This window comes from Pangasianodon hypophthalmus, chromosome 17 (genome assembly GCF_027358585.1).
Source record: "Pangasianodon hypophthalmus isolate fPanHyp1 chromosome 17, fPanHyp1.pri, whole genome shotgun sequence".
Lineage (NCBI taxonomy): Eukaryota > Metazoa > Chordata > Actinopteri > Siluriformes > Pangasiidae > Pangasianodon > Pangasianodon hypophthalmus.
In genome coordinates, this window is record NC_069726.1 from 17,610,507 (window position 1) to 17,618,520 (window position 8,014).

The following is an 8,014-nucleotide window of genomic DNA, read 5'->3' on the forward strand; positions in this document are numbered from 1 at the left end:
CAATTAATCTCATGCTCACATTTCACAGCGGTCACCTAGGAGCGTGTGTTAATGTGTTTGTTCATGTTTGTTCACATCTGAACTGAATATCTTGATGAGCAACGTTATGTTTTCACGCAGGAGATGATAATGATTCTGCACCATTAGAGTGCTATTAAAGTGCAATAATATAAGAGAGATGATTAAAACTGTATTCTGTTGTGTTAAAAATGTGATCTTACTATCCCAATATTTTACAAATGACTTCAAATCCCAGAATTGCCAGAGAGCCATTATCGGTCTCTTAACCCTCAGATTCTTAGCTACATAGCTGGATTGCATCCCAATTAAATAAATGTAAAATTGTGCAGATATATTTTCAGTCCACATAGTCCAAATATACACTTTAATGAGGCAGCAGAAATTAGAACGTAGCCCTTTTCAGAGCTACTGAAGGTGCAGTATCAGAGGGTTGTTCAGGTCCATAAAAATGTCAGCACATTTGTCACCTTTTTCAGGTCACTAATCGGAATGCAAAGCACACATATAAAAGTTAACTTTGCATTTAGAGAGACTTGAGCATTTGATTTTTGGTCTAAATGGATGTTGTTTTTCTTTCCCAGTGATTCAGTGTCACTTATTTTTTGAGTTAAAAAGAAAAGTGGCATGAACAGTTTGTCAAGGCAATCCCTTTCTTCAAGAACTGTCCACTGCTCAAATCTAGCACAATGCACAATGGAGGGTGTGCATCAGTTTGATGTTTTGTGAGCTCACTGCCTGTGGTTGAAAGATTTTTATTCTGAGACTATTTTAGGTTTTGAAGTCACATTAATAAAATAATTTGAAATTTATTCCATAGGCTTTTTCAGTCTAGTGTCTTGGATTATACCATATGTCTCTCAATTTTGATTGGTCAGAAGGTGTTGATTAATTTTCTATAACAACGGCTCTCACAAAATTATTGGCAATAATTCAAACAGTGTAAATATTAATGCACTGGTTCTAATATTTTATCATTTCTATAGTAACAGTAAATTCACTGAATTTGTATGATGGACTTGTATTAAGACTAATAATAAACAGATTAAAAATGTGGTGTTATTTACCAAAGAGGAACGTCTAATCATTGATAGTTTTCTATAAGAAGCCTTTTTTTTTTTTAACATTTATGGAAGGACGCTCCAGTTTCAGTGCTTTGTAACAGTCTGTAAATTTTCCTCAATAGGACAGGCTTCAGGACAGACGAGTTTATACTTTGTGGTTTCTCAGTAACATGATTTTTTTGTCTTATTAACTTCAAGAAAGAGAAAAAAGGGAGGCTGGTGAGGGAATAACTGTCTATAGCTGTTATAATGTAAGAGACAACAGGATATATCTTGTCTCATGGATGTTCCTCTACATTAAATGTAACTATAAACAGTTAAAAAATTATTATGTTGGTCATTAATAAATTACAATTGTGATTGTTTGCACATTGTTGTTGTGTAATAGGAATAAAACACTATATGACATCATGTGCAGTTATAGGGAAATAACCAGTGCAACACACCATGACATCATTGGTTATTTTCCTCTAACAGCATACTCTGTTGTGTTTTATTCCTTGTGAAATTTTGAATAGAATAGAATACAATAGAATACAATACAATAGAATACAATACAACATAAAACAGAGAAATGTCATTTTCAAGGCATTCAATATGGTAAGGTAATTTTAGTCACTGTTTAAGAAGAAACGAATAGTCACCATTTCAGAATAATCAGGTACAAGTTTGAAAGATGGCTGATTAAAACACCTGAAGATATGAACTGCATACTTTTAACATTTATGAGGTCTTCTTCAAGGGCAACTGGATTACACAACTTTCTTCATTTTTACACACATCAGATTTGAATAATTCTCCCTGTGAGGCTGCTTTCTGATTGAAACCATTTTATTTATTAATTTTCTCTTATTTAAAGCTCGGCATCGTGTCTCTGACATAAGAACCTAACTATTCATATCTTTCCTTTGGTCTTAAACCGGCAAAAATCAATTTGTAAAGAAGCACAACAGATGTGTGCTCCCTGTACATGTATAATTTCATTTGGAATCTTACTAAACTTGCATTTATGAAAAGTTTCTTTTGAAAGGACCCAGTCCCAACCTCGATTAAACCCCCTGTATCTCTGTAATTGTAGTGATATGACATTATATCTGTGGCTGAATTCTGGAAAACAGCCAGAAAAATTTGTGCAGAAGATTGCACATAACTGTTTTTGATTTTTTCTTCTACTAATGTACTCTGACGCCACTATTTTAAGAAAACTCATTTTTAGTTGGGCTACTTTATAACCTTGCCTTGGTTTCTGCCTGAAAAGTTCCCATCATATAAGGAGCCAGTTTAACAAATGCAGTGGTAAATGCAGTCAGTCTACTTAAAGATATCTAAAATGTTGCTATCTAAGTTTGAGTCACGATTTGATCAGTTTTTGGATAGTTCAGTCCAATGTCAAAATGTCTGTGATGCTCTTGCTACATCACATCATCATCAAAACAATGAAGAGCGCTTACACACGCTGTACAGATGAAAGCAGATAAACTTTTAAGTGTTTAAATAACCTCATAAGACATTAATAACAAGAAATTTACTCACTGACTGAACTAATCAGTGATTATTTCTCCACTGATTTTATTGTGAACCGAGATCATTTGAGTAAAGAGACAACAAGGAGGCTGGTGTTTAAACCCCATGAGTGACTTTTACCTCAAGTGATGAGAAAGAGACTGAAGTGGATGATGCTGATAATTAAAGTGAGAACTTATTTCTTATCATAAACTTATTATTCTTTACAATTTGGCAGTAACATTGTTTTTACATAAGTAGATTAGGTTATAAATGTAGAGATAGGCGGCAGGTCTTTCACTGGAGTCAGAATATTTAAATGTAATGTTCTCCTTTTTTCTCTTTTTAAAATGATATGACTTTACTTCTGCTTGAGATATGTTCAAAGACGACATCAATTTCAGTTCAGGAAAACATGCAGCTTTCAAAACTAGTAGAAAATGTTAAAATTTGACTGTGTGAAGGGTTTCCCTAGGCCACTACCTATAGGGGTATAAGGCATAAAACCATATAGTTAGCATTATAGATAGTGATAAAGTCCTGCAAATCATGCGGGGGGTCTTAGACTAGATCTGAACTTCCATTTGATCATGTAATTTACTATCAAGGTCACATAATTCAAAACATAATTCTTAAAGACCCAGAGTCTGTATATACAAGCTTGCTTTTAACCTGTGATATGTATGTTACAGAGACATTATCCCTTTATGTCCCTTTATGAGTTGAGTCAAAATGTGCATCTAAAGATAGGTAATTGTTGCTGCATATCGCATACACATCTGCATTTCTCTTAGGCCCGACATGTCTATTTTGTCTTGTCTGTAAGTCCCTAGAGTGGAAAGCAAGGCTGTCTTTTTCTTTGACAGCATTTTGTGTCATTTTAAAAAGTGTAACAAGACTTAGCGAGTCTTAGGGGAGATAACTGCACTCTAAGTAGCCAAAATCCTCCAAACAACACAAGTGTGTCATATGCATCACACAGTACAGACACATCTGTCAATTTATACAGACTAATCACTTATATACATAAACCAGAGTGCTCTATTGCAGTGTCTTTGAAGATAGATAGATAGATAGATAGATAGATAGATAGATAGATAGATGGATAGATAGATACTTTATTGATCCAGAGGGAAATTTCAGCAGAAATGGCAAAAACAAACATTTACCGATAACATAAATGTAATGGATATACACTGTGAGAAACACAGTGCGGAGAACAATAAGCTAGTCAAAATCTATTAAGGAGGAGAGGGAGCTTATCTCTATAGAAAAAATATGTAAAATATGTAAACAAACTCTGTAAACAATGCCCTTGGATGTTGTGCACATGTGCAAGAAAGTGTAAAGTGTAAAGAGCTCAGAAGAAGCAAATCTTGGGGGATTTGCATGCTCTGAATGCACTAGTCAAGCACTTTAGTGCGCAAAACAAAACACTGACATGTTTTACTTTGTAAATAGGACACAACACAAGATGTGCTATGAGTTCTACATACCATCTTTTTGAATACATTGTCCTTTTAAGACACTTTACATTTATTCATTTTGCAGACATTATAATCTAAGCACCATAAGCACCATACAGGTGTAAGGTGGAATAAAGTAGCAGCTGAAGTATAAGGTCCATATGCAAGGGCTATTATATGGGCTATAAGGGCTAATAATGGCTATCTGGTGGTCCAGGAACCTCATAAATACTTCTAGTTTCTAGCACAGAACCTTAACTGAGCTACCATTGGATGTATTCAGTAGTGGAGAAAATCATGTAAGGGTGGCACAGCAGTACAGCGGGTAAAGTTGCCTCATACCTCCACGATCCCCGGTTTGATCCTGAGCTTGGGTTACTGTCTGTGTGGAGTTTTGCATGTTCTCCCAGTGTCTGTGTGGGTTTCCTTCAGGTTCAGTGGTTTCGTCCTAGTAGGTGTGATGGACTGGTGTCCCACTCATGGTGTGTCCCCGCCTCACTCCCAGTGTTCCTGGGATAGGCTCCGGCTCCACCATGACCCTGAAGAAAATCATGATCCCTAGATTCAACACAATTCTATTTAATTCAGATATAGATTTAGAGTTAGATCCCTAATGAGCAAGCCAGAGGGAAGGAAAAAAAACAGAAATGAAAAGAAGAAGGAATATTGAGAGGAACCAGGCTTAAAAGGGAACCCATCCTCTTCTGGGTACCACTGGATAGTGCAGTTCAGTGAAATCTTTAGGCTGTCCAAGTGAGACCATGCACAGCAATCTTTAGGGTATCCTTATGGTTCAATCCACAGCTATCTTTAGGCTATACATGTGGGGCCATTCTCAACAGCAGCAAGTGATTCAGGTGAAGGAAGCTCCAAGCAGAGGTAGAGCATCAGGATGGGCCAGGTTGGTACAGAGGGCAAAAGGAGGCAGGGTCATAGCTTGACAGAGACAGACAGAGAGATATCTCCGTCATATATGCAAAATTTAAGGTTATGCTTTCCATAATGTACAACATTGCATCTAAAATACCCAGTATAACGTACCTTTGGAAATTTGTTAGATGGATGCATTAAGAATTCCACCCATGGAGGTTCAGCTCTTTAAAGAGGTCCAACTCTGTCATCTTAATTAGAATAACATACCATTCCCTGTATGGCAAATGTAAATGTTCATACAGCTCCTGGCCCCCTGTAATTGCTTTTTGTTCCTTACACCATACTTTCCAATTGATTTTTTTTTTGAGGCAGCCAGGGACACATCAATAGATGTTCCAAATCATAGTAAAGAGTAGAAATGCCCATCAAGTGTAATCTTTCCCCTGACACATCTCCCTGTGTCTCAGCTGACATTCTGGACCTCGGCACATAAGCAAAGCAAAGAAGGAAAGTAGGATCGATAGATTGTACATAGCATTAATGGAGAAAAGATGTCTTCATAAACACCCATATGTATTCACACAAACACATATTTTAATGTAATGGATCTGGCCGATGAATTTGAAGGCCATCAAATATTGAAGGACAAAAATGTAGAAGGCAATAAGCTTACTGTAGGAGAACCTAAAGGACCAAACATTAAAACATATTTCATGTTAATCCCTGAAACTCTCACATCATTATTTAGTTATTTATCTTAAAGCATATTATTCAGGAAATACAGTGAAACTAATAGGAAAGGCATGTAGTTACAAAAGCAAGGAAAGCAATTCAGCACCTGCCAATGAGTTTAAGGGGTTAAACCTTGCGCATAAAGTGTGTTTTACTTTTTGTAGCCTGATAAGATTGTTGTTAGTGAACTATAATCAAATCTGAGCTGGTTAAGCCACAGAAATGCAGAGTGTAGTGCTTTCTGTTTATCAGTGGCACCTGGTTGAACATACAAACAGCTTGATAATTACTTGCTGGATGGATCAGATAGACAAGACCGCATGAGACACTGTTATGAGGACTTCCAGCACTGGACTTGGACATCTGGGTCAGACATCTGCTACTGCACTAATAATGACCAACCTTATGGTTATCATAGCTTGTCACTGGGGTTTTAAAAGTGGTACTGGTAAAATAATAAGTTATTTTAAACAAATATTTTCATTTCTTCTGTATCTAGAGCTGAGCAGGTGAGGGTTAAGGGCCACCTGGTACTCAAGGGTGATCTCAAGGGTGACCCTATCCCAGGAACACTTAGTGCTAGAAAGGAATATACCCTGGATGAGACGCCAGTCCATCACAAGGCACCATGCACATTACACACTCACACCTAGGAACAGATTTAAGTATCCAATCCACCTGATGGCATGTTTTTGTGAGGTAGGAGGAAACTGGGCAACCTGGAGGAAACCCATGTGGACACCAGAAGGACATGCAACCCTTCACAATACTAGATAACCCGGATCAAAATTTTAATGAGGTCTATATTGTAGAAATGTGTCGTAGTTAACCACAATGCAGATTGTGAAATACATCAATTTCTAATTTCTATTCTCTGATGTGTTAATCTTCCTTTCTTACATAAACTGGTCTGACTTAAATTAGACTATTTCATTTTATTGAATAAATAGCTTGGTTTATAAGACAGCCTAATTGCAGCAGGTAGTATTGCTGCCTCCATGTTCTGTTCCCAAGTAGGATCCAGAGCTCAGGCTACTGTCTGTGTGAAGTCCTCCCACCTCCCAAGAACGTGTCAGTAGGTGGACTGACTGATATAAATTGTCTCTATGTTTAAATGTGTGTGTGTGCACGTGTGTATAGTTACTGAAAGTGAATGAGTGAGTCTCAATTATCTGTTGGCTTCTTAATGATGTTACAGGATACTATGCCATCCATACAATAGTTAATAATGAACTTTATCATGCTTTTAGTTATTGTTCTTATGTGTTCTTAATAAGTAACAACTTAAAATTACAGCTGAAATACAACTGCAATACAACATAAAATTGAACTAATATTAAGTGTTTATTTATATGCAACTAAAGAGCTTGTCGCATAACCTAACTAATGTTCCTGCAGTTCGTAAGCTGATTTGGCTAGCAATGTTATAACTAGTCTAAATAAAAACAAAACAAAAACAAACAGCCAAACGTAATGGCTGATTAAGTCTCTTGGCAAAAAAAAAAAAAAACCTCCTCATGACACAGACAAATATTGGTCAGTTGAAAGCCTTTCAGTCTTGGAAAGCAAGTTTTTCAGCATAGTAAGCTTCATTTAGCCACTACATTATCAGGATGTTGCTGTTTCCATACTTAATTTGACAGCTGGGCAATTTGAAGTTAAAATAAAACAAAATCTTCCAAAACTACAGGCGTCTGGACCTCTGCGTCCTCACAGCTAGTTACAGCCATGGCCACTGTGCCACCTACCAAGGTACCATATGTATTGTCTTGTGGCATTGTCTTATGTGTTTATTGTGAGTTTATACTCTTTACAGATTCAGATTTCCCTTACAATCTGTGAATATTCAGCTTTTTCCAATGTTATCTCTGATAGGATGTGAATGTTGAAATTACCCTAAACCTAATTCAGAGGCTTAGTTTCTGAACACTGTGTATTGGAAGAAGGGGGACCTAAAAATGTGTATTGGAAGAAGGGGGACCTAAAAAAAAAATCCTGGAAAAGCAAAAACAAAAAAAAACTAGCATTATAAAACTTTCAGCATTTCTCCTTTAATCCCCTTCAAACTACTCTCCTTGTGATGCGATACACTTGTCCCAGTGTTTCTCCCATTTCTGGAAACATTTCCTGTAGTCATCTTTTGTCATCATTTCTAGAGCCTCCTGTGTTTTTTTCTGGATTTCTTCCACAGTGGCGAATCTTTTCCCCTTCAATCTCATTTTTAATTATGGGAACAAAAAGGAGTTGCAAGGAGTGAGATCTGGCGAATATGGTGGATGTGAAGCGATAACCACATTGTTTCTGGTTAAAAAATCCTTGATTGACAACACAGTGTGTGCAACTGCATTGACGTGGTGC